At 43.4% G+C, this 22,615-nt stretch overlaps 1 long non-coding RNA gene across 1 annotated transcript in view; it reads left to right on the top strand.

Annotated features, from left to right (window-relative positions):
- Positions 1 to 18,764, top strand: part of LOC118172925 — a 60,953-nt gene extending 42,189 nt beyond the window's left edge. The window contains exons 4-5 of the long non-coding RNA XR_004753900.1: positions 10,229 to 10,416; positions 18,675 to 18,764. This is a non-coding gene — a long non-coding RNA (uncharacterized LOC118172925). The remainder of the gene's footprint in view (positions 1 to 10,228; positions 10,417 to 18,674) is intronic.
- Positions 18,765 to 22,615: the final 3,851 nt, after the last annotated feature.

Here is a 22,615-nt window from a genome sequence, read left to right as displayed (position 1 = left end):
ATGTTCAGGACGTTTATTTCTAAGAAGGTTAAGCAACTTTTCCTATGCCCTTTTTACATTCTTCTAGACCTTCTAAAAAGAGACCGTAACATGACAGAGATGGCCTCCTTAATTACATTTTGTTGTCAGAGGAAGCATGCTTTAAAAGAACAGTAACCCAACACTCCTCTAGTTGAGGATCTCAATAATTTCAACCAGGTTCACAACATTTGGAAAACCCCAAACCTTCTGTCAACCGATTGAAGCGAATTTTACGCATGCAAGAAATACAGTCATCTGGCACAAGGTTCTGTGTTACGGGGCTCGGGCAAAAGGATCCAGTTTCAGTTTGCCAGAGTTTCATGAGCAGTTGGATAGATTTCACAATGGCAGTAGCTTATCGAAAAAAAAAAAAAAAAAACAAAAGCTGAAGAGCAATATGCTGTTGTCGTGCTTGTTTTCTGTAATGTTCATCTCCATAATAAATGTAAATTGGGTCCCGAATATTGCCAGTCTAGAAATCTTAATAACAGCTGATGATTAAAGAAAAATACAGCTATCAGTAGAACTTGGGCTGGGTAACACTTTATCTCCTTCCCCAGCCCTTTTTGGTTGGCCAGCTAGACCTGGTTGCTTTGTTTCTAGCACAACTGCCGGTAGCTTTGTATGAGACAAAGGAGAAAATTGCTCGGTTTTATGTCTGTATGTATTCTGTAATGGTTTTAGCAGAGATTGCCAGCGAGAATATACAGACTTATGGTGGACTGCTACAGTGATATAGGACACAGGGACTTAAAGCCCAGTGAAGGTGGGCGAAGGGTAATGCAGTGAATTTGGCAGGAGAATACTGTGGGTAGGAAATTTGTGTAGGAAATAGGAAATCCCAAACAAGGGCATGCACATTTCCCTGAAATTGGAAAGGCGATCTGTACTGCAGGGCTCCTGTAGTATGCCTGTTAGTTAGGTTGGTGAACCTGCTGGCTTTCCCTTGCAAGATGAATTGCCTTCTCTCAGGACTGTCTGGGGAACAGCAGAGGATGGCATGGCATTAGCAAAAGAAGAAGGGGGAAAAAAAAAAAAAACGGGGGGGGGGGGGGGGGTAGTTCTGGCTGTCTCCCTCTGGGAGGACACAGCCTGTGTCCAGCTCCTGTGTTTGTAGAGTGATCGTTCCTATGGCCTGTACCAAATGTAAGGTGCTAGGAGCAAATCTTCCAGGTTCCGACTCAGGACTTAATCAAAAACGGATTCGGTCCCAGAGCAGGTTGGACATGACTGAACCCTGTATGTTTTGGGGAAGGCTTGGAGAGCCCATATAAATTTCTATGTAGTTCAGATCAACAAAGCTCATACTTCAGGCATCTGCCATTGGCTCTCATTGGCAGGATTGTAGATGTTCCCTGTGGCCTAAAGCATAATTCTCAGTTGGCATGGTGTGAGGATTAAATCCTTAGCATGTGAAAAGTGCCTTCTAAATGAGGCAGGCTAGATGTTACACCCTGTGCGGCTGTACCCACAGCCCTCAGATACTCAGTATGGATCTGCAGTGACTCCTGAAATACCTCTCTTAGGAAGAATACAGAAAATATCATTTCCTGAAAAAGCTGTTCCCAGAAGGGGAAAGCAAAAAAAAAAATAAATTCAAACCAGTGACAAGGAAGAAATAATGTATGGTTTTGCTATGCCTTTAGTTCTTGCAACTGTGGCTGCACTCGGTGCCTAACTTCTGCTGGGGATAGGGACGAGGAGAGCTATGTGATGGTGCTGTTACTTCTATCCGTGGCTGGGTCTGCATGACCTGTCTATTCCAGCTCTGAGAGGACTCACCCAAAAGGAAGGATGACAAGAGCCTTATAGAAATATTTCTGCAGGAGGAAAAACATTGGGAATGTTGATACATTTGGCCATAGTACCATGCTGGGCAAAAGTGCTAGATAGGGTGAGGTGTGAGCGTTGTTCCCACAGGATGTCCATTGCTGGTCATGGTGAGAAAAAAGGAGAGGTTGGTATCAACTCTGGTAAGTTGACAGCTGCTCTCAAAAAGATGAAATGAATTAAGAATAAACATTTTTTTTAAAAAAAAAAGGGAAGGATCACGGAGGTGTTGAGATAAAGAAAGAGGCTCTTGCTAACATCAGTTGTGCTCCATGACTGGGAGAGGGAAGAAGGGGTGGTTGTGGTAGTGGTATGTGCGACCCTCCAGATGGCCATGGCTCAGAGCGGTGTGTTTGAGCTGGCCATGCTGCACATGGGAGCATCTCTGACTAATTCAGGATCCTAGATTAGCCTCAGGATTGCCTTCGTGCCCGGTGCGCTGGTGCCCTGTTGAGCGCTGCCCAGCAGGAGGTTATCAGGGCAGCTTCAGGAGCCAGGTCATTCGCGCTGGCTTTGATGGACCATAAACCCTTGCTGTGTCACAGCAAGGGAGCCTTTAGCCAGATTTGTTTTTTCTTTGTGAGATGGGGACCCTAGACAGACATTCAAGCATTTCCTCACTGCAGGCTGCCCCATCCAAAGGTATTTGCTTGGGGGCTATGGGCCCAGAGCTGACTCATTAAATCTGTGGTAGGAGAAATAGCTGACTGCCTGGGCTGTGCTTCAGTCCAGGTTACTTAGGCTGAAAATCTGTCCTTGCCTATCTCTCCAAGATGCTGTTGTGTCAGCATAAGCCTCTTACTATTGACTGCTCCATGTTCTTGCCAATGCAGCCTGTTTCTATCCTGTGTCCCAAATGCAAATTTTTACAGACAACGCAGATGAAGGTTCCCCTTTACAGCTCCAAAACTCTAGCGCCCTGAAAAATCTGAGATTTGCTTCAGGGGATTCAACTGCTGTGTACCTCAGAAGCATTAATGGCTATATTTTCCACTCGAAAAAGCTGATTAGAGGAGAGATTTCATCAGATGACCACCATACTTCTGTATAACTTCGGATTTGCAGATGCTCAGATTTTAGCAGTGTTTGGAAGGAAGGTTATAGTGCAAGAAGGTGACTGCAAGTTCTCATTTTAGTCCTTTATTAGATACTGGAGGGAACAGAAGGCAGAATGGATGAGTAAGTATAATTTTAAGGCCTGACCGGTTGGGCAGGAGAGTCACATTCTCAGAGCAATAAATAGCTCCGTCCAGATCATGATGTGCTAGCAGTGTTGGGGAAGCAATAACATGGGAATGGCCTAAGTTAATGATATATATTAAAGGAGATTATGCAGATATCAAGGACACGTTTAGTAAAGCATCTATTGTCTGCATCTGTCACCACAATTCTGGCAAGTATTGAGAAATATAGAAAGTGTAAAGTAGGAGGAGAAAAACCTCCTGCATTTGTTGACTGCTTGTTGACAGCAACTGGTTGAGACGTTTGCAGAATGCTTTAAAAGATTTTAATTAATTGTTGGGATTGTTTGTGCATGACCTATAAAACCCATTCTGATCGTGCTTCTGGCTGCCAGAGTGGGGAAAGATGTTACAGGGAGAGGGTGCGGTTGTGTGCGTGTGCATGCGAAGGGAAAGCATCCGAGCCTCCTAGTACAGGCCCTGAAATAATTTTGGTTGCTGCTACAAGGATCCTCACAGAAGAAGCTGAGATGGACTTTCGTGACGGCAGAAGAGCGGATGTCTCAGATGGTGGCCCCTGGAGGTGCCATGAGCTGTTTCCTGGGCACCTACTCCCTAAGGAAGGTGCTGCACCCTCTGGGAGATGATCCCTGGGGCCGCCGCGCACCGCCCATGGGCCGTGCCCCCTGAGATGGTGGCTGTGGCACAGCTCTGATCCCAGCTCTGCAGAAGGTTGTGGAAAGCAGCCAACCACCCGTGAATCAGAGGCCTTAATGACTATTTATTTGCCTAACGTTTTGTAGTGTAATTAAGCTGCCATTTTTTAAAACAGAATCTCCTCCCGCTGCCCAAATTGCCGTCAATCCTTCCAACAGGAGTGTGCAGCAGCGTGATGTGAATTGGGCCCCGGGTGTGGGAGCGTGCCAACACAATGCTCATTTTCACTCACGTAGTCCTCCTGAACTACCAGCATGGTCATGAATTGAGGATAGAGTGTTTTAGTCTGTGCTGTGGCCTTCGCTGCCGCTTAGGTGAAGTCTTGAGAAGTTTCAGTTGTGTCTTTGTCGCTCGCTTGTAAATGGGACGAGCTGTTTAGCTGTTTGCTTGTTTCAGCACTCAACGAGCCCAAACAAGAGTTTCTCTGCTGCTTTTCAAACTCTATTTCAGTCCTGAAAAGGTGGCAGTTGTGTCATGATTTATGGCTCCTATTTGGTGTTTTTAATTGGGAATTTACACGACAATTTGTGGCTACATGATTATGTTAAGATTATCTTATAAAAGATCTAGGACAGTTGTTTGTGAAACCCTGGGGGCACATACCAACCTCCTTAGCTATCTAACCAACTGTTTTGCTCCTCAGTTAAAAGAGTGGGGCCTTCAGAAGTGGTTTGATCTTCCTCTGGAAGGTTAAAGGTCAAATGACTCATAAATGAAGAAAGAGTGATTTAATCCAAGGAACCTGTGCTGTTATTGTAAAACAATATTCACCAGCGATGGTACACTGCTGTATAAATGACAAACTGCGTGGCGATGGAAGTTGTTATTACATCACTGAAAACCTCACCTGCACTACATTTATGACTCAATAAACATAGGTTTATTTAACAGCTGTGGGAACACCTATGGCCATTTTGTGTGAAAGGTCAGGAGTCCTAAATTTCAGTTCGCACGTTAGTTTTTGTGGGTGAGGTTCATAAAACGTGATGACTAGCATTAAGTGATCAGAACATAACCAAAATATAACGTTGGGGGAAATGCATGCTAATATAACCATTTATACCCCGCCACAATTCCTGAAGTGTCTGGGGGGGGGGGGGTTGTTTGTTTGCTAAGTGTTGCTCTGAAAACTGATTTATATCATTTGGTCACAATTTTGTCACCCTTGCAATGAGAGTATGTAATTGTGCCTGCCGCAAAATTGGATTTGAGCAGGGCTTTGCCTTCTAGGACATTTTTAAAGGGGGACAGGCAAGTGCAGCCCATTTCAGAATGTGAGTTAAAGGTAGCCGTACACACAGCAGCTGCTCCTCAGTTCCTCTGCCAAACGAGATGATTAAAAAATATTAATATTTATCCTTGAAGTTGCCATGTTAAACAACAGGCCAACTGGCTGACTGAGCAGTGAGCTGCATGTTGCCAAGTGCACAAAATAAAGGAAAAATTAAAGAAAACCAGTGCATGTGCCTATAAGTACACTTCATGTGGAAGCGTGGCTTTGTATAGATGGTGTCCCCATGCAGTGGGTCCTCCACAGGAGCATGTGGCCCCTCTGTAAAGGGTAAGAAATAACTACTGGGTGAATATATATATATATATTTATTTATTATTATTATTATTTTTTTTGCATTTGCAAAGTTAAACCAAATCTTGAATTGGAGATGAAATTACATGCAGGCTGTGGGCGGACAGGCATCTCCTGGTTTGTGCAATATTGTTCTCAGCTCCTCTTCTGTGGTCTTGTCCAAGTGCTCCTTTACATTCCCCACCCATGTTATTGCTGCAGGTGCTGTACTGTTGCTTAGTGAATGGTAGCAGATTTTAACAAATTTGCAACAGCAATCTGGACTACTGAAAGGATTATGACTAAACCAATAAATTACTATTGTCTGCTTTCATCACATGACAGATTCCCATAACTTGGTCCAGTGTGACTGAAGTTTGTATGCTGATAAAGATTACCAGGTTTACTTGCATGTTAGAAACACTATTGTTCCATTAGATTCATAAACAATTGTTAGTCAAAGATCAAACAGAGATAATTACTGTTTTTTTGCACTTTTGGAACACAGATGAAATGATTAGAAAAATCCAAAAAAGATATGAAGCAATAACGAAGCCTCTCTTAAGCAACGTCAAACATATCTTTCTTGTTTAACAGCATTGTGTATCTCCATCAATAATCTCGCCAATGGTCATATAATTAACTATGCTAATAACGCTCCGTTTAGTCTTTTTATTACTATTATTGCTGTGAACCTACTTAAGAGCAATCCACTGTAATTAGTAATTAATCTGATGATCATGTTGCCCTATGCAAACGTGAGATGGAGCATGTTGATTTAACCACAGCAGCCTTGGTCTCCAAACGTCGCTGCAGCCGTGAGCTGCTGCCTGCAGCCCTTGCCGCCCGGGCTGGGGTCTGCCGGCTCGGAGCTGCCCTTGTGGGGCCGGGGACAAGGGACAGAGCAGCCCTCGTGTCCCCTCCTCTGCCTCACCAGGCTGCTGCTGGCCCCTGAGTTTTGGGAGCACCTCCCGGTGCCAAGGCCATTTTCTTGCATACACCATAAAGGGGAAAACATGAGCTCTGCTGGCTTGGTCAGCACATACTGCGAAACACAGAGTTGAGCATTTAATATAGAAGTATTTCTGCTCGAGTTTGGTGTTTCACATGGAAGCCATTTCTCTCTCCCTTTCTAAACCTTGCCTTTGATTCTCTTTTCTTTAAATCCCCAAATTATCCTCATCCATTCACTCTTGTTTACTCTGGCAATCTTGTAATGCTAGTGTTTGCCAACATCCCACATCCCACTTTTTTTTTTTCTTTTAACTTGGAATAGGAAACAAATGTGATAGTATTTATTGGCAAGTGGTGATATTCTTGTGGCAGTCATTGTGCTGAGCCCTAGCAGAGAGGGAGAGGTGAAGAGAATTGAGAATTCCCACTTGAAAGCAGTGCCATTTTTAAAAATTATCACTGGGGTTCCTGGAGTAGTAGAACTGCCACCACTTTTTTTTTTTTTTTTTTTTTTTTTGGGGGGGGGGTGTTGTGCACACAGCAGAGGAAACAAAAATTCAGATTATCTGGTAAAGAGGTATTACACACCATGCCTGAAGCACTAGAGCCGTGAAAATCCAGCCTTACATTGGCTTCATCTTCTTCCTGGCATTCCCTGTTGCAACAATGCAGAAGAGGGAACATCAGGTACTGATCTCACCACCTCAGTGTGTGTTGTAATTATTCTACCTGTTTTATAGCACAGTTGAAGGTTCTTGAAATTTTCTATTAGTAAATGTGTCCATGGTATAGTTAGACCCCCCTATAAGCTGCAGCTACAGCGAGGCCCATAGACAGCGAGGTGACTGTGAGCCATTATAATACAGGAAAGTGATACTAACCCACATAGTGAAAAAAGTAGCTTTTATTTTATTATTATTATTTATCATATGTAAGTGTAAAAGCTGAAAGTGCAAATCAGGTTTAGGGGATATACTGCTATTCATAACTAGAATTCATTAAAAAAAAAAGGGGGGGGGCAAAAATATGTTTCCATCCAGCACTTACAACGTGGAACCTAAACCTGCCTAATCCCAGCTCCACCTAATCACCAAAAATACTTGTCAAAATTCTGTCTATCGGTACGGAGCTGGAGATAGTTGACACTTTGTAAGCGTCCCTGAATTATCTGTCTTAGCAACATACACCTCTGCTGAGCTGTGCAAATACAGCAAAAGGTAGGGTTCTGGTGAAACCAGTATTTACACACAATCTCAGTGTTGGAAGTAATTAATCTTCAACTGTATGAGGCTCTTTGTGATGTAAAGCAAGTGCTGACACTTTTGTGTAAACATGAAGATTAGCATATTTACAAACTGGTAGATGTTACTTTGATCAGTTGCTGCTTGCACTGGAAAGGCATGCTGGCATGCAGGCTTGCTCTTCATGTGACAAAAGACGTCTAATCCTTTTACACTATTCTCAGATCCATATTTAGAATTCTGACTGGTGTTTTCTATATCCACTTGAGCTCACTGTTTAGTTTGTTTAGCAGTGTTCATCCACTCTTTATACTCACTAGTGACTCATTCCCGTTTGTTTTCTTTGCAAGGCAAGCAGTAAAATTCCAAAGTAGTAAATGACCTGGGTGAAAAACCCTTAAACTCCTTTCGATTTAATTACTAAAGCAAATTGGAACCACTTGCAGCCAGGCTTTTTGATGGCCTATATAAAGATCTTCACTGTTTTCCTTCTTGCTTTTAAGTAAGTTAGTGTGAAAATTAGCCAACCCAGCTCCAGCCTCCTCGTAACAGCATTGCATCAAGGCTTGGGTTTCTGTGTACATTTACACTTATCTGGAAGACTTTGAAAGAGGCATTCTAGGTGCTTGTTTTTGTTCCTCTTAATTTAATGGTAAACTGTAAACAATACATAATTCATTTTAGTGCAAATTATAGCTTCACATACTCTTACTGGTTAGTGACAGGGGATCTTGTGGTAACAAGATAATGACCTGAGCAGGTTCGAACAGGCTGGGTCTTATCTTTTCAGAAGGATGAAATAATGTTATGACATTGTCAGCATATTGTCTAACATGCTGGGATGCTAGCAGCTCATTACTTGTGTGCAACCCGTGCGCCTGAGTAACCGCCCGCAAGATGGGCCCTGCCAGGTGTGCGTGCGCTGACAGGACCGGACAGGCCGGGCGGCCGCCGACCCGCAGGAGGGCTGCGCTGCTGAGGTGGGCCCACACACGCTCGCGGGGGAAGGCTGAGGCCGAATCTGTTCCGTGGGTGGGAACTGCTGCTGTTCTCAGCGCCGGGGCCTTCGTCTGAACGCTGCCAGATGCATTCACGCAGCCTACCTGCAGTTGTGGGAGCCAGGAGACACCAGCCTGCCTGGTTTTGGAGGCATTCTGGCTTTCCTCTGGCAAGCTGGAGCTCTGCCTTCGTCTCCAGGCACAACTGTTAGCTTGTCAAAGAGGAGGAAACTCCTTCTCACCAACCCACTGTCTTCTAGAAGGTGTGAGGTTAAGCCTGGAGTCTTCAGGCACTAACTAACCTTGACCTGGCTGCTGTCCACAGACTAACACCTCTCATCTGATTTTAGGGCTCTGACTCAGTTTCCATTTGGCAACAGCTCCCGGTGATAAATGCATGGTTGGGAAAGGCAGCTGCCACCCAGCTGTTTGCCCTAATGGCACAACTGGAAAGACTACTTGGCATTTTACCAGTGTTATGTCTGTACAGAGATGCTGAGGGCACCCCCTTCCATCCTGCAGTACTAAGGCTGGAGGAGGTGCGGGAGGCACCTGATGGTGGCAACAATTAATGTGAGGTTAACTGCAAACCTCAAAGGCTGTTGTTGGTCTTTGCCAGAGCTGTATCCTCCATGTACAAAATGAAAAGCCATCTCTAGTGCCTTTCAAGTGGATCATTGATGTGTAATTTTACCTACTGAGGGACCCCAGCAGCCTTCCAGCAATGCAGGACATCTGTGCTCATAAGGTTGTCCCAAGCCTCTTTGGTGGGATAGTCGATATTTTACTGTGTTAAGAAAGAGCCGTTAAGAATATCTCGTGGGAAAGGCATATACTGATGCCTTGTGTCCTATCTCAGTTTTTCCGGGGCCAGTGTCCCTGGTGCAGCACTGAGGGCAAGGTTAGCATTTTTCCCTTGTATTGCTGCAGTCAGTAGTCTGCAGTTACGCAAGTTTAGAGCAAGCTGGGTTATGTGGAGCTTCATCCCAATTGTATCTAGCATACGAACAATAAAGACAGGATCTGTGTTTTGATTTCTTGTTAAGCAAAGTAAACAGGTGAAGTGCTCAGAAAAGAAAACTGATATACTTGCATTACTCACAAAGCGTCACATCTATGTTAGATCTATTACTGATTAAAACTCTTGTTCAACCGAGGATCAAAAAGAAAGCTCGACACCTCATTTAGCTCTTTTCATGACTGGATTAGCCTAAGTAGAACAACTTGTCTATACGGGAACAGTACAGGCACTTAATTTTTAAAATATTTTCCTATCTGGCAAAAGAAGCTGTAAATAGAATATCTATGTGTAAGGAGGAGGAATACATTTCATTTGATAGTGGTAATGAAAAATTATTGGGTGGAATCCTGACCTCACCAAAATCAATACAATTTCTTCCACGTGTTTCAGTGAAGCCAGGATCTTGCCTACTGTATTTCATATTGATCCCTTCAAGGGGAAAAGAATCACTTCTGTGGCTTATATTGTTACTTATTTAAAATGGAGTAGCTGGTTGCATATTTATGAAGCAAAACAGTGTATTAACTGAAACCTTCCTAAGTATATATTAATCTCTGTGGTTTACTAAAAGCTTGCAATATGTTTGGTTTGATTTTAACTTAATAAACAGATTAGAAGACATGCAGTTAATATGCTAAATAAAAGGGGGATTTTGGTAGTTCGGCTCCCAATGCCGTTACTTGTGTCTTTGTTTTTTCCAGGTTGCTGCTGTTCAGCACTCCCGCAACTTAGACACACAAAGAAGTGGGAACCCTTTGCAGCCCATAGTGGAACATGAGCGTGGACCCTTCAGGCTTAGTCTGATTTTTTCCTGTTTCTCCAACGTGTTGCTATATCATGGCAATGGAAAAGCTCATCTCCAGGCTGCCGAACCCGTGCCGCCTTCCAGGTCAGACCTAAACAGACATCAACATACTTACAGCTGCTCACTTTAGTCAGCAAGGCAGGATCCGATTCTTGGGATTATAGCCTGACTATGGATTGGGAGTATGGGAGAAACTTCTACAGGGGCTGCAAAAAAGGAATAGTCTCAGGGCTACAGCAAAGCTGCGAAGCTGCAATAGTCCTGAATTGCAGGATTTGGGGTTGGCAAGCTGATTATTCAGCTCTGCAGCACTCAGACCCCAACTGTGAATGTCATAGGAACTTTGATGTTTTTAATGTTTTCCATGGCTGTGCTATAGTAGGCAGGACTGACCCTTTTATGCTCTCACAGGTCTTTTTTTTCTGACAGTTTTATGGGCATAAATAGATAAAAATCTTCATTTTAGGAAAAGCATATATTTAGGAATTTTAGGATACTAATTTCATGTTGCCCTAGAGCATTTTCTGCAAATGTTAGCATGCACATACTATTTCTGGTGATTAAAGCAGAGTATTTTGACTTTAAAGTGGCATCTTCTGAATAAATCTGTCTCCAAATGATTTATGCATCCCATTAGGATTTAGTGCTGGTAGTTGTTCTGGGAATCCTGATCTGGTCTTTCAAGAGTCGCCTTAGCTTTATCAGTCCATTTACATGTGGTCATATTTCAACCTCCAGGAGCTTTAAAATGTTTAGTACACAGAACACAAATTTAGGCCTGTGTTTGTTTTTATTGGTGGAACCTCTTTCCTTTCTTCAACATTCTCAAATGTTCCCTGGTTTAAGTAGAGTTATCTAAGGTAATCCACTCTTGCCCTTACCAGGGATATTCCACTTTGTTCATAAGCACATAACATAACTCTAGTCCCCAGTGATTTCATTGTGAAATTAAAACCCAGACACTCATCCAGATGTCTTAGAAGATAAGGGCAGGCCTAATCCGTATGTCACAGAGGACTTGAGGAGCAGGAATTCACCTATACATCATCACGTTGTTATTAGCCCGGACCATGGCAAGCCCAACACAAACATTTTCCACAGGGCTTGCATTCAGGCTTGGCAGTGTTAAGAAAATACCCTCCAGCGATGTGTTATTTTAGGCTGAAATAAAAGTAGACATGAATGGCAAGAGGAACAGAGAAGTATTGTTTTTATTTTCAATGTGAACCCATAACTCGTGTTAAATGAAAATCTAACCAACTAAGATGTAAATACCATCGTGTTCAAATGAGCTATCAAATATCAACACATTTATTTTGTGATGGAGTACTGATGCTTGTCTTAGGCAGTGTAATGCACTGTGGGAAGGGCAATTTAGATAGGAGAAGCCAAAAGCTTTATCTGATTAAAACTGATATGATGATTGATTTTGACAGAGGGAAATCACTTCCATTGCAAAAGAGACGGCAACAAAACCATCTTGCATTTGTCATTAATATGAGCGGTGGTACCAAAATTAGAAACAAAATGCGGATCTGTGAAGGACAATTTTTGCCTCTATTTTTACAGTTCTGCCACAGAAGTCCCCCCCCAAGGCTGCCATCTTGTTTGTATTAAATAATTATTTTACAAAATCCCTGGAAAACCCTTAGGGTAGGGACTGGAACCCACCTCTCTGGGAGGTGACCTAACCTGCACAGCAGCCCGTTTCTGTCTGATCCTGCCTCCTCATTCTGCTTCTCCATCTTGCCCTGGGAGCATTCCCAAAAATGAGGGGAGAGATGCTCCAGGATAATGATGAGGCCGAGTTTGTGATTAAAGCATTAAATTGGGAGTTAGCTGTTTTGGATTCAGCTCCTGCCTGTGCCACAGATGTTCTGCGTGGCCATGGCATGCTCTGTTTTTGACAAAATTCATCCCTGTGCTGAGAGCCAGCTAGAGGCTTGGATGCCATCTGATGCTGAGAGACACACAAGGCTTACGCACTGGTTGAACATTATACAAGTATATTTAGAGAACTCTACTGGACGTAAGCGTTGTGATATCCTTCAGCAAGATGACTGAACCTCTTGTGCATGGTCAGTGCTGCAGTGCTCCCTCCCACTAAGCAGGAAAACTGCAGGGTTAATCACATTAACGTTTGTGAAATACTGCTGTAACGTAAGGGACGAGAAGTGTGTGTCCATTAGAAGGAAAGCCTACAGGCTGCAGATGCTCTGCCCAGAGCTTATGCACTTACTACACTCACAAGCATGAAAAAATGCCCTGGAAAAATCTTCGGAGACAAAGGATAAGCCTTATTAATGAGTTCCAAGGGTTTTGTTTGTTTGTTTTTGAAATAAATATCAGTTGGAAATTAATGTAAAACTGTTTTTGAAAATCACTACTAGAGGAAAGGGATCCAGAAAAAATGGCAGAACAGAGAAACACTTTTTAAAATGGAATATGGGTTTGATTTTTCATGTTGGGAAGCAATCCAGGCTACCCTAACAGAAAGCAGAGGCACATTTCAGCTGGGGTTTCTTTGTGCACAATGCAATGGCAGAGCAGTTCAAGACCAGTTCATCTGTGTGAAAATATGACCCTGTATGAGTCTAGAGGTCAATGAAACCACTGTTGATCTGCTCAGGGCATGCTGGTCACTGCTTTGGGGTCACTTTGATTTATGTGCTTAGCTTTTCCACTTCCAGAAGAGTAAAATGTGGGTGACTCTCTTTTCATTGACTCTCATTTGTTGTCACAGGCATGCATTTTCCTCCAGAAATATGTACGATATGAAAAAGTCTGATAAATTTAATGCAATGATATAAAGTGACATTTTTATGGAGGGTGAGCGTATGCTCAGTCATAATTAGAAAAGAACCTGAGAACTGTGGCTTTTTCTGGTTTCTTTTAAGCCATGTAGGAGCTTGCCATCTCTCTCTGGAACTTAAATGTCCCCTTATTGTGGTATGAGCATTTCACAGTTTTAATGGATTGACGCTTGCCATGCTCGTGTGAAGGATGGAGTTAATGGTATCACAGTTGTAGGGATGGGGGAGTTGAGGGAGAGGCAGACCCAGCAATAAGCTGAAAAAAATCCGTAGCAGAAAAGAAATTTAATAATTATTTATTGCTCTAACTTATCCTATTCAACTTCAAAAGTAAAATGACAGGAAACTTTAAATTTCTTTCAGTGCTGAGACATCTTGGGTGCATTACCATAGCTGGTCACAGATCCACAGAGGATCTGGGGCTTGATCTTGAATACCTCCTGAGGCTTGTCAGGGACTTTCAGGCCTTCACGGTGCAGCTGTGGACACCAGCTCTGGAATGGTTAGTGCCTCATGAGTATTTCACTGGCATGCACTGATACCAAATAACTTCTTCCAACTGTGCAGCTCACTGTGGTGGGAGAGGTGGAAATGCAGAGATCTGCTGGAGCATCAGGAGGCACAGAACAACCTGCCCCTGACAGGAGGGAGAGGAGACAAAACGCTGTCTCAATCGACACCAAACATTTTATTTGCTCTATCAGTTCCTGTCATTAATTTCAGTGGAATTAACACAGGGGGAGTATGAGTCAATACAGCTGAATTTTCTTTTCCTGGTTTCCTGCCATACTGCAAACCTCAACACTTCTGTCTTCTCTGTCACTTGTCACTCAATTTGTGAAAATGGATTTTCCCTATAAAAATTGCTATTCTAATAACTTCTACCAATTGAGACTCCTTAATTTGTCCTATAGGACTCTTTAACCCCTTTAAGCATCCATAAAACCTGCTAATGAAGGTCACTGCCACCTGCTCTGTATGTGACTGCAGTAGCTAGGACCAGACGAGTCGCTTGGAGCCTGAGACCTGCTGCTTGCTCAGTGTGTTGGAAAGTACATTCTGATTAATGTTTACAAAATTTTGCCTTGCTCTTTCTCTTCCCTGTGATTAAGAACATTTAAGGGTCTGAATTTTCCCTGTGCCTTGTCTTGTTTCATCTTGTAAGTGTTAGTTCAGCTAATTTTGTGGCTACAAGGGAGAATGTGTGTCATCTGGGGAGGATGGGAAGAGTAGTGATAAACAGTGTGGAAGTGTAACATGCTTCTCTGGTATGAATACCTTCCTTCAGAAGAGCTCTTCTGTCCAGGTTGTATCTGTAGGAGTGTTCAGAAGGCATCAACGAGTGGTTGAGAAAATACAAAAAGTCACTTTGTATGGATATATACACACCAATTTCACTGCCGTTTAAATATCAATTTAAAATCACATAACTTACATCTAAGTGAACAAACAGCACATGTATGACTACTCCATAACTGCAGTGTCTCACGTCCTGTACCATTGGTTAGGGAATTTGGCAAAAACCCGAAACATTGTCTTCTGTAAGCTCCACAAACAAAGCACAGAGCTGGAGATGCCACAATTATTAAATGTTCAACATGCTTCTCAGTGCTTGTTCCTTAAATAACTGCTTCACGAACCTCCTGCAAGACATCCTTAAGGCTGTTTAATACCCTCTTAGTCGTCATTTCAGGCAGCACTCAGTACTCTGAAGAGCTGCTGAACTAAACCATATTAGCAGGTCTTTACAATTATTTGTAAATGTTGGGATACTCGGAGGATTATTGCACTGGTACATTGCCTTTGGTGCCTGAGGGGAGCACGAATTATATCTTATCTGCAGGAAGAGCTCTGAGGAGCCAGACCATCTTATGAGATGCTGTGGTGCTCAGCCCACTTCCAATCCCATCCCTGGGATTGTCAGGGTACAATTTCTATCAGCGAGCAGAATGGACATATCCCCTAACATTAGAGTTTCACATGAATCTAATGCATGGGAAATGGATTTTTTTTTTTAATGGATAAAAATATCTTCTCATCTGAACTCTCAAACTGATGACATTTCAGAATTCCATTTGGAGAGACAGAAAAACAGATGATCTGTGTTTTTTAAAACTCTTTCTGATAGCTGGTGCTTCTCGCCCATCCAGTTCATTGAAATATTACCAACAAAGCATTTCAAATCTCTGACTATGTATCCAACTTCAGTAAGGTTTGCCTATAATTGTCTGTATTTAACTAAGGAAAACTACAATTTTCTGAAACCTTTTAGTCCAGGATTGCCAGGACTGGAACCTGGAGGTTAGGTTCCTAACATTTCCAAGGAGTGTTCCAGTTTTCAAAAGCACTGAGCAACCTCCAAGTGCCATGGAAATTGTCTAGGGTTTAAAGCTCTGGGAAAAGGTCAGGCTGGTTGTTTTGCAACCTAAATTTGAGCTCTTATGTACTAAAAAGGCCAAGGAAGAAACATATCATAAACCTTTTTTTTTTTAAAAAAAAAAAAAGACCTACTTTTAAAAACTGACTAATTGAAAGCGAAGCTTATTTTCAGCCTGGTAGGTATTTATGCTTGTGGTTACACAGTCTATGTAATTCCCTGCTTAGACGGATGCTGGTTATTGTATTATATTATTGCTGGTTATTGTATTATAACTACTGGTGAGTGAGCCATTTACACTGGCTCCTGAAATAGAAAATAAATTTTGATATATTCTTTATAGCTAATTAGTTATTTGTCTATTGCTGAGGGAGCTACCAAGAGACCTACTGGCATACCTGATGGATCAGGTGGTGGGGAAGGCTGACCTGGATGTCATGAAATGCTCCAGGCTTTTCCACGCCAGGGCACTGCAATGGGAGGCTGCAGGGAGCTGCCATCCAGGCTTGATGAGAGAAACCTTCAATCCCCACTGCATTGCCCATGGTGGAGACTTAAAATACGATAGAGGCTGCTCTCAGGACTGCAGAGGGGAAAACTGTGAGGGAATCAGTTACTCCCTGCAAAATTCCACCTAAAAGGGGGCTCTTCGGTGGCAAAGGTGTTTTAATATGAGAGCTTTGATTTTCTCTCTGTATTTGCTTGTGTTTGGGTTTGTTTGTTTATGCTTTGTTGTGCTGGAGGATGATGGTTTGTTCTCAGGGTAATTACTGTTATACTATAGGCTCAGAGGATAATTCAGGTGGGAAGGACCTCGGGAGAGCCCGAGTCTACTGGAGCAGAGAGGAAGGTCAGAGCAGGGCTTCATGCAGGCGGGCCATGAAAGCCTGCAGAGATGGAGGCTGCACATCCTGCTGGGGCATCTGAGCCTTGATGGCCTTAGGAGAAAAGCTTCCTAGAGGCAGGCCTGGGGACAGGAGCCAAACCCTGGCTGGGAAAAGCTCCCCAGTCCCTTTGCCCACTTCCACCTGTGGGTCATGGACAGTTTGTGGTGTAGTTGCTACCACAAAGCAAGAGCCAACAGCATGGCCACAATCTTTGGATAGAATGCATGCCTTTCCTTTTCTCTTCTTCTTCAGTGAATTGTTAATAAACTCATTAAAAATCAGAATAACATATATGTTGAGGGGAGGTCTGCAAGTCCACATTCATGTCTTCTGCTTTTCTGAATGGTCACTCATCTTCACACTTCTACTGACACGTTGGAAGAGCTGCACGTAGAGATCGCTGAACCCCTTCCTGGAAAGAAAGGGAATCGCAAGAAAGGGAATTCCTCTCTCAGTGAAAGCAAGGTCAGCTTTTTTAAGAGGCTTGAGGAGACCCACAGGCCAATAATCGCTGTCTGATTTTGTAGCTCAGAAGAAAACTTTGCTCACTGCAGTGCTATGACCCCTGTAGAATCAATGATGCTCCATCAGCATAGAAGAAAGTTTGTCCCAGTGACTCCTCATTTTTAAACGACCGACACATCTCTCTGCAAAGGCTGGTGGCCAACGTGGCTAGCTTTCAGAAGCAAGCTTCTTTTGCTGCCTGGCTGCCTTCAGGGAGGGAACTGTAGCAAACAGTGCTGGTTCCAGCAATGTGGTCAGAGGAAATGAGGGGACTGATATGCAGTTTACAAAAAAAAAAAAAAAAAAAAAAAAAAAAAAGTTCTTGTTTTGAAACCAACGGCAGAAAAACCAAGGCTGCTAAACCTAATGTTCTGGCTGCTCTGCAGATTGTATTGCACAAGGTTTGTTTCTGTTCTTGTGGTGCTGGTGTTGTTGGTAAGGCAACCGACACACAACTGAGCACAGGTGAAGCTACAGATGGGGCATGTCTGTTCAGAAATGCCCCCCTTCGAGGAGAATGTACTTGCTGGCCTGTTTACCCAGGAGAAACTTGCGGAGGTTTCAGAAGCAGAAGTGTGCAGGCGGCCAGCATGGAGGCACCTCGGCTGCCCTGTGGCTGCATGCTGGAAGCGTGGCTTGGTGCGGCTGCCCCAGGCTGGCTGTTGGTCCCACTGAGGTCCCTTCTACCAGCTCTGCAGGGTCCTCCCGGTGGCATGTCTGGTTTTGCCCCCCAGATGTGTCCAGTTTGCTAATTCAAGCTCCCCGTGTTTGATGTTTCCTCTGAACTCTCTGGCTCCTGGAGTCATATGAGAAGCTTCACTAGTGCTAAAAGTTTTCAGGCTTCATTAGGGATAGAAAAAAGCTTATAGGCATGAATTTCAAATACAAACCTCACAAACAAATAAAATGAACTTTTACATTTATTGAGCTTTAACATCTCCTGGTTTTCTAGGGCATCATTTCTGACTTGTGACTATGTGAGGTTAGCAGTGCTGCCACTGACTCCTTGTGCATTCAAGCTGCATTTATGTTGCTTGGTTTGACATATTCCTGGGAGACTTATTTCCATTCTCTGTGCATTTAGCTACAGCCTGGGCAAGGCAAGAAAATCTGCTTTTAAATTCAGGCTTTTTCTTTCCCCTTCCTTTAGCCTCAACCTTTCTGTCTTTTAGGGTACTAACTTGGCTATTACTCTCACTCACTGCTGAGTGTAATTATTGGTGATAAGTCCTACCAGTCACTGGCTAAGTGTGTACGAATTGAAAAGCACAGCCCATTGGAAACTGCCTGGTAGGTCTGGAGGGGTATTTTGATGGTAGCAGATAAAGAATTAGAAGGAAAATTCGTACATGCAATAATTCTGAATCCACATTTTGTGAATGTTTACCTTGCATGTATTTCTTTTAATTTTCATCTGGTATCATGCATGTGTTGCCTCTTCTTGAAAACAGAAGAGGAATTTAAAGCTTTTTGTAAATTTTGAAAACAGAAAACAGTTTTATTTATATCATCAAAGACTTTTGTTAGGTGTTACAGAAAGTAATAGGAGACGGCTAAAGGCCAATGCTGTGCCTGTCGGATCCTCCTCATCAGTTCTTTTACAGGACATGATTTTACTGACTTGTGCTTAAACTTTTGGTTTCTGGTTAATACGAAGATAGGCGCTGCTTTCTGGATCTTGGCCAAAGACTCTGAAGTCTTGTAAACAATATTTTACAAGTTTTCTAAAAGAGAAAGTCAAGAACTCTTTTCTCCAACCAGGTAAATATGTGACTATCATAGTAATAGAAGGATCCTTGAAGTGTTTTCCTTCACATGCATAGAAGGCCCTCAAGTACAAGGCACCAAAGAACCACACCCAAGAAGATCTAAGGTAGTTTTGTTGTTTGTGCTATGCTGGAATTTTTTTTTTGTTTGTTTCACAAGTGTTTGTCTAATAGGGCATGGTTGAAACGACCCTCTTAAAATCCACTGTTAAACCTTGAAATGACACAAAGCTGAATCATGCAGGCGAAGGGGCATTACCGTGGATTTATGTGTTTGAGTCGCTTGGCAGAGGCCAGACTTCCAGAAAACACAGTCTTAATGAGGAGAAACGCTCCCAAACAGTACAGGTGTGCTTTAGACCACAGTCTGAACATGTCTCCCTTCTTTCCTACCCTCCAGTAGACTCACATTGGAACATGTCCAGCACTTTAATGAATTACAAATCTGTATAATATTTCTCTCCCGCTGCCCGTGGTGATTGCTCTTTAACCTGGCAGCGAGTCTGGGTGCAGGCAGGCACTCGAGGCCGAGACCTGCGGGGAAATGGCACCATGTGTGGAAGCATGAGGGGGCTCCCGAGCCATCCCACCGGGCCTTGTCGGCGCAGCAGAGGGGTGGACGGAGCCCCCCAGCAGCAGGGCAGGAGCAGGGGGGCAGGAGCAGCCTGGGCAGGAGGAAGAGGGGCCTGGGGGCAGCGCCGGGCCTGGAGCTGCATTCCCTGCCTTTCTGCTCCTGGGCTGCGTGGGGAGGCTGGTGCCAAGAACACGCAGGCTGTGGGCATCACCTCTTGCTTGTGCTTCTGGAAGTCATGAACTACTCATGGCCAAAGCCAGGGGCACCTCGTTAATGTTAAACTGATGTAAGTGGAGGCTGGGGCATATGTGTTTCCATACCTGGAAACCACCAGGCCTGATTCTACTTTTTCTCACACCAGTTCACAGTTACCAGTTTCTTACACCTGATACAGGTCCTCGGGCTTCCACAACATGAATCTATGTTTCACCCAGGTCAGCAAGATCTCAGTCAGCTTCATTAGCTTCAGAAATGTGTGCCCAGAGCTGCTGGGAGAGGATGGGTCTGTGAAAGAAGAGCAGAAGATGGTAGGTGAGAATAAGAAAGGGACCAAGAAACAGGATGGACCTTTGTATTTCTTGTCCTTGTTTGCCTACTGTTGGTTGTGTTTGTCAGTGAAAAATGGGAGAGATGAAAGAAGGGAATTTCTCTTCAGCTTGTGGTTGTCTTCAGGCGGAGCAAAGCCCTGGGGTGGAAGCATGTCATCCTCCCTCCTGCCCTCGTTTCAGCTCTTCTGCGCGTTGGGAAAAAATGCTCCTTTTTTTCCAATACAAAATAGGAAAGAACTACAAGGAAACTGAGCACATTATTTTTTCCAGTTTGCCTTAGGGTTTCCTGGAATTTTTGCTACTGTACATTTATTTAAAGTAACGCTATCTGTTTAAATACATGCTGATCTTTGGTTGCTCTGAGATCAGAATCAGCCCCAAAGAATGTCTTTTGCTTGCAGTCATTTTTGTATCGTCAGTCCTTCCTCCTCACCCCCTGCTAGGCTGACCTTCGGGGGATCAGGTGACAGGAGGATAAACTGCAACATATGTGGTCCCGGGCAGAAAGAAAGTTATGATCCAAACTGATACAGGAATTGTGATCTATTGTCAATCTCTCCGAGGATGACAAAGCAATCTGTTTCCAAATGAAAGTAGATGTAAGATAAATTCTTTGACTGCTATTATATTTTTCTTGGCATTAACCAGATGCTATTACTGTTTTGTGGCTTTGTCACCACCAATTACGAACTAAAATAACATCATCTGTTGCAAAGTGTCGCGATCCAAAACGCCTATTCTCTTCCCAGTGACATTGTTAATAAATAAAATCAACTCCAGTGATCTGCTAATACATGTTTAATAAGACTTATCAAAGTTATGTCGGAGACTTAGAGGGGAAGTTTGGAAATAAAGGCTCCGTCCTTCAGTGTCTCACCCAGACGAACTGCCTCCTTAATTTTGCTCAAACAATGGGCGCAGCTAAGGGTTTGTAAGGTCTCTGGAAAGATTTTTGTTGAGTGCGATATTTAAATATTCTGTGCAATTGTCATCATTACATACCTGAAATGAAAACAAATCTTTTATAGTGAAACTCGGGACATTATGCAATAAGCTGAAATTTATTGTTTAATTCTCCAACCGAGCTATTGCACAGCAAATGGAATTAATTAGGATTTTTTTTTGTTGGCTGTCTCAATTTCATAATAAACATATTTTTATTTGAGCAATGTGTGTATATCGTGAAAATATTTCAAGCAAAAATAAATTATTCAAATGGGGCAGCTTTGTTGTAAATCATGCTGTGCATTTTTTTGCTTAAATGTAATTTATATCAACATCATTTGTTATACTGGTAAAATACTAAAAGCTTTTTAAAAAGGTAAAATGATTTACTTTTTTATTGTCTAGACTATATGTAAGCCATTGCTAATTAATACTGCCCTTTCTGATGGCTTTGCAACAGGCATAACTCAAACAAACCAATTATAAATGATTTTTCAATGTAAACTTTTAACAGCATAGCCTAAGGGCTTGCTGAACATAAAAGTACGATTTAGAAAACATAAGTTTTAACTAAGGTCAGGATATATCAGGCGATGATGGATGTAAATGTAAAAACATCTGACTGTGGAATGACAACGTTTTCTTCAAGACTAAGCAAAATGTTGGTGGCAGTGATAAGTGGAATGAAAAATAGCCTTGAATGAACTAGCCAGAAGGTTTGGGTTTGGGGTCTGTTAGCTGGGTTTCTTTTTTCTTTTTTTGTTCTTTTTTCTTTTGGTTATTTTGGTTTTCTTCAGTGTTTTGCAAACCAAAGCTCCAGAGACGAAGTGAGCAGCATAGTGAGAGCTCTGTAACTATTTTCTACGGCAAGCCCATGAGAAAGTCAGACTTTTTGACATCATCTGCTGTCTTGGGGCTGAACAAGAAACCAGCTCCCTTCCTTCCTTTGCCCATCTGCTGGAGCAGAGCCCCTCTGCAGCAGGACCGCGTGTCCCCTGCCTGCGTGTGGTGCAGCACGGGCTGCTCCCGGTGCCACGGCTCCGAGCTTCCAGTTACCGAATGGAAAACGGCACGGCCCTGTGATGGTCTGATACATCCTAAAATGGCAGACTGGAGCTTGCCTCATCATTTTGGATGGGTTAAGTCTGCAGAGAAGATCTCTGAAGAGGTGGTGGCTGGCTGCTCTGCTCTGTCTTTAAGACTATTCATCCTTATTGTCTGTCTTTCAACAGCCCGAGCGAAGCTGGCACAAGCGCTGCATCATGTGCTGTATCTAATTTGGTGGAAGTAGTCACATGCCCATAATGTGATCTGTATCACATTTGTACGGCTGACTCATCTGGTATCAATTCTTGCGGAGCGAAGCCTCCGGAGCTGCAGCCCCTCACGTGTTCCGAGAGCCCTGGCTCCTGTGCTGTGGCTTGTCCATCACTGCCCTGCCGTCGTGCTGCTCCTTGCCCCCAGCCCACCCGACGCCTCCTCAGCAGCCCAGGAGCCCCTTCCCCACAACACATCCACCTCCTCCTGGCCTCGGCAGCCCAGTAAGTCCCACAGGCTTTGTGGAAGTGCCCGCTCGCTCTTTGCTGTGGACACCGTAAGGAGACTGACACTATTGATCTGTCTCCTCCCTTCTCCTTCCAGAATTCCATGGCTTCACCTCCCTCCATGTGTGGCATCTTCTTATTCTGTATGGTTGTCCACATCCCTGTCCGTCCATCCCCCCACCCCTTTTCTTCTTTTCTGGGGGCTTGTTTTGCTGTTTAAAGGACCTCTTTCCCCAGAACCTTTCCTGCTCAGGTTTCCTCTGTTTTGGTGCATCCAAATCATATAATCCAGTACGTCTCAGCTCTCTTCTGCTTCCGCGAGAAA

This window comes from Oxyura jamaicensis, chromosome 11, assembly GCF_011077185.1.
Source record: "Oxyura jamaicensis isolate SHBP4307 breed ruddy duck chromosome 11, BPBGC_Ojam_1.0, whole genome shotgun sequence".
In the NCBI taxonomy this organism is placed as follows: Eukaryota; Metazoa; Chordata; class Aves; order Anseriformes; family Anatidae; genus Oxyura; species Oxyura jamaicensis.
The sequence above is the reverse complement of the archived record's forward strand: the minus strand, read 5'-3'. Positions and strand labels throughout refer to the sequence as shown.